Below are 4,662 nucleotides of genomic sequence, written 5' to 3'. Positions count from 1 at the left end.
GATTAAATAAAGAGACAAAATCTGCAATCTGGCTGTGAATGTTTTTTATGTTTCCTAGATCAGAGATACAGCGTTCAGTGTATAACAACCTCCAAAGTAAACAGAATTATCTCTATAAACCTCATGATTTTATGCTTTCAAAATAATCATATTTTTTTAAAACAATGTCATTATTTAACTTTTTTTTCATCTCAACTCTAAGACGACGTTCAGATATATAATACATGATTTCATGTTAAAATACTTTATGGTTATCAAATGAAATGTTTGTGTTCTATTATACAGGATAAGACTAAAGTAATGTTTCTGTAATTTAGTTTTGAATAACATTTGAAAGACAGTGACATCAGCCAGGTTTGGTGTTGCTAAGACTCTGACACACAGACATGAAGCACAAATCACTACTGAAAATGAACTGAGAGCAGAATCAAAGGAAGGTAAACCAGCTTTAAAGCACCTAAATGGACTATAATTCAAAAATTGTTTTGAGAATAAATCATTTTAAATCTTGCTCTGATCTTGCTTCCTACAATCAGTATTTTAAATATAGTGGTAGAATGAGGGTTAAACACACTCAGAGTCTGTAAGTGGACTGAACTTCTCAGATTCACTGAACGCTTCAGAAAAGTCTTTACCGCTTATAACAAGTTGCCTGTCACAGTAAACATAATGTTGTATTTAGAATGTTTTCTGTTTAATAAGATTATCGTTAATCTTTTGTAACATTAATCTTCAAGCAGACTGTTTCTGTGACAAGGAAATAGCGACTGATCACGATCAATTTTGCTAATTGCATTGACTTTTCATTTTTTTCTCGAGGTTTATTCATACATATGAATGCCTCAAAGAGCAATGAGGTACTGCTGAAATGAACTTACTTCATTTATCACTCCTGATACAGGTTCACCTAAGATCCTAAAGAAGTCATGTACCCAAGAAGCTTCTGCTGGTTGATATTCCCTGCTATAACTACACATAAGGTATAATTTATGGATGTCCATCAGGGATTTTTCTAGAAAAAAATTGTATGAGGGAGCACACCGTGTCAAGGGAGCGAAGCGACTGAGGGGGGGGATGATGCGGAAGGTGGGGTGTTGGCCCCCTTCCGCGGTGCGAAGCCTTTGAAAAAATTGAAGATTAAATGGGACATTCTGAGGCTCTCTGAGGGAGAATTTTTAGCTCATGAAACTTCAGAAATCAAGACATTATCAACTGTTGAGCAATTGTTGTTTTATTAGAATTGTAATACAACTGTACTCTGTAAATGAAAACATGACAAATACTAGTATTGGCATAACTTCTATTTACTAGTACTTGGAATGTTCTTACATGCCCGTACTGCACCATGATACACATACACATCCTACTATGGCAGCATGTAAGAACATGGCCCAACTGTTACTCGCCCTTAGAGGTCTTGGCCTGTTTTGGCTGTTTTTGCATACTTTTAGTTTTGTCTTTATACCACATAAAAACATGTTTACCATGCCCATGTTTGGTCTCTTTTTTTTTTTAGCACAACATTCTGTACGTGATCTGACCATTATTTTTTCACTTTAACCAACTATATTAACATTTTGGGCTCAAAAACACACAAAAAATACAAAATCCGATTTGAAGAAATGTATTATTTATGACAATAAAAACTACAAACATGCTTAACGAAGCATTTTGAAAGGGGGGCTGGAGCCTATCCCAGTCGACTTAGGGTGAAGGCAGGGGACACCCTGGACAGGTCACCAGTCTATCACAGGGCTACACTTAGAGACAGTCAACCATGCACACTCACATTCACACCTATGGACAATTTAGAATCACCAATTAACCTCAACATGTTTTTGGACTTGTGGGCAGAAGCCGGAGAACCCAGAGAGAACCCACGCTGCACGGGGAGAACATGCAAACTCCACGCAGAAAGATCCTGGTGCAAAATTACATTTTTAATGCCAAAATATAATTATTATTGTTATCCATGAATTTTCAAATGTACTGTTTTACAAAAAGAATGCAAAAAAATAGTAAAGCACATTATCATTTCTTGATTAATATGTCAAATTGTAGTTATTTACTTGCATACCTGAACAGAAAAATTTGTTTTAGTGGTTCAGTGTTATGCTTGATTAATTTCTGACTTCTCAGAGAAGCCCAGTGAGCCGGCTCAAATGTGGGTACAAAAAAGGGAATTCAGTTTGAAATTCCTTATTCCTCTTCAAAATGGTAAAATGTCGAAAGCTCGCTGAAAATGCAAGAGTCCACTTTATAGCATTTAATGATGCTGGATGGTCTCTGAGATAAACAGGGAAAGACATAAAGTGTTCTCACAGTGTGGTCAAGTTTGCTTTGGAGTCAATTACTGAGACTGGTACTTACATTATGCGCCCAGTAAGAGGCAGGAAACAAAAGTTAACTGAAGCAAATGTCAGACACCTCAAGATTTTAAGTATTAGAGACAGAAGGACGACCACTGCTGATCTTCAGGCAGAGATGAATGCTTCTAGATCAGTGTCTGAGAAAGTCTCCAGAATGACCATAAGCAGACGACTGATGGAGCAAGGCTTAAAGGAAAGAACAGCTGTGAAGAAGCCATTATTGATGCCTGCAAACATCCAGAAATGCCTTAGTTTTGCCAGGAAGCACAGACACTTGACTGCTGATGATTGGACAAAGGTGCTCTGGACAGACCAGTCCAAGTTTGAAGCACTGTTGTGTTTATGTCTGCAGAAAAACCAGAAGATGTTTTGATGCCAGATGCATTTTACTCACAGTGAAACACAGTAAAGATTCCATAATAGCATGGGATTCCATTTGTGGAAACAGTGTGAGCAAATTAGTGAAAATCGACGGTATCGTGAACAAGAACGTCTACCACAACATCTAAGTGCATCATAGAATCCCTTTTGGACTGAATCTGATTGGTTGTGGGTTCATGGCAAAATAAAAACAAACAAAAACAACCATTGCACATGTGTACATGTTAATGTAATTACTTCTGACATGCAAATACTGTAATTTAACCATTATTTTTTTTAATTTTTTTGCACTGTTAACATTCTTATGCACATGTCTAAAAAATGTGTATACACTGTATATACATATTGTGTTATTGCATTATTCTCTGCACCTTTACATGCTATTTGTAATTCAGGTTGGACGCTAAAGTGAATTTCACTGGTGAGTACTGTACTTTTCAATGACAATAAAGTTGAATCTAATCTAATCTAATCTAATCTAATCTAATCTAATCTAATCTAAGCTAAACTAAACTAAACTAAACTAAACTAAACTAAACTAAACTAAACTAATCTAATTTAATCTAATCTAACCTAATCCAATCTAATCTTTCAGGCCAAATACCAACAAGAGAAAGAGAAGCCAAACCTGAGGTTCACAAAGTCCCTGCAGTGAGTTTGACAGCAGACATGTGGACATCTCTTTATATGGACGCCTCCTTGACTGGAACCTGCCATTTTATAGATGGCAACTCACGTGTGAAGTCTACAATACTTTGTGTAGTGAAATTCCTGCAGGTACACACAGCTGAAAATTTGGTCTGTGTGAAATCCTCCCTCGTGGAAGAATAAAATCAAAACCATAAAAATTGCCTGTGGCAAGGAGCTGAAGCTGCGCCATGCGGTCTGCATTGCTCACACCCTGAATCTAGTTGTTAAAAAGACTCTTGAACTAACCCCAGTGCTGTCCACCACACGGACAAAGACAAGGAAGCTGGTGGACTATTTTAGAAGCAGCATAACTGCCGCTCACAATGTTACCGCTGATGCCGCTGTTGAAGTGCAGGGATACGTGGCAGGACCCAACATCAGCAGAACAGAGGATCTCCTTCAGTACTGGGAGAGGCAGAGGTGCACATATCCAAGCCTATACAGACTTGCTGTAGGATACTTATCCACCCCTGCCTTCTCAGTACCATGTGAAAGGGTTTTCTCCAAAGCCGGAGAGGTTATTTCCTAAAAGAGAAACCAACTGAGTCCAAGCACAGTGAAAAAAATATTGTTTCTTAACCTCTTTATTGAGTTTCCCTTCTGGGATAAATAAAGTATTTTTCATTTCATTCATTCATTTCATTTCATTTCAAAACAAATAAAGTCACTATCACCCCAGTATTCATAAGCACATCGCTGTCCCATCTTTTGAAAACACTTCAACAGTTTTAAAATAAAGATCTCATGTCCCATTGGATTCATTTAAACATTGATTGAAATCATGCTGGCAAGTTTTTTTTGACATTAACAGACCTCTATTACCATTACCCACACATTAATCACTAGTGATCGCCAGATGAAGCCTCATGAAGCCTTGAAGCTTTCTATGCAATTGGTTCATTTCTGGAGGCTGCTAGTGTCACTGGTAGTTCAGATATTGATATGACTGTGTATCCACATCAGACATCCATCCATCCATTATCTATACAACGCTTAATCTTCACTAGGGTCGCGGGGGGGCTGGAGTCTATCCCAGCTGACTTAAACACCCTGGACAGGTCGCCAGTCTATCACAGGGCCACACTTAGAGACAGACCACCAAGCACACTCACATTCACACCTACGGACAATTTAGAATCACCGGTTAACCTCAACATGTTTTTGGACTGTGTGGGAGGAAGCTGGAGAACCCGGAGAGAACCCACGCTGCACGGGGAGAACA

The 4,662-nt window shown here is 38.2% G+C and overlaps 1 protein-coding gene and 1 long non-coding RNA gene across 2 annotated transcripts in view; both read left to right on the top strand.

Annotated features, from left to right (window-relative positions):
- LOC103373985 (uncharacterized) overlaps positions 1-4,662 on the top strand; it is a 90,031-nt gene that overhangs the window by 19,132 nt on the left and 66,237 nt on the right. The gene's annotated exons all lie outside the window — the stretch shown is intronic.
- LOC103373984 (uncharacterized) overlaps positions 1-4,662 on the top strand; it is a 20,846-nt gene that overhangs the window by 1,811 nt on the left and 14,373 nt on the right. The gene's annotated exons all lie outside the window — the stretch shown is intronic.

This window comes from Stegastes partitus, unplaced genomic scaffold, assembly GCF_000690725.1.
Source record: "Stegastes partitus isolate 25-593 unplaced genomic scaffold, Stegastes_partitus-1.0.2 Scaffold2111, whole genome shotgun sequence".
Classification (NCBI taxonomy): domain Eukaryota; kingdom Metazoa; phylum Chordata; class Actinopteri; family Pomacentridae; genus Stegastes; species Stegastes partitus.
The sequence above is the reverse complement of the archived record's forward strand: the minus strand, read 5'-3'. Positions and strand labels throughout refer to the sequence as shown.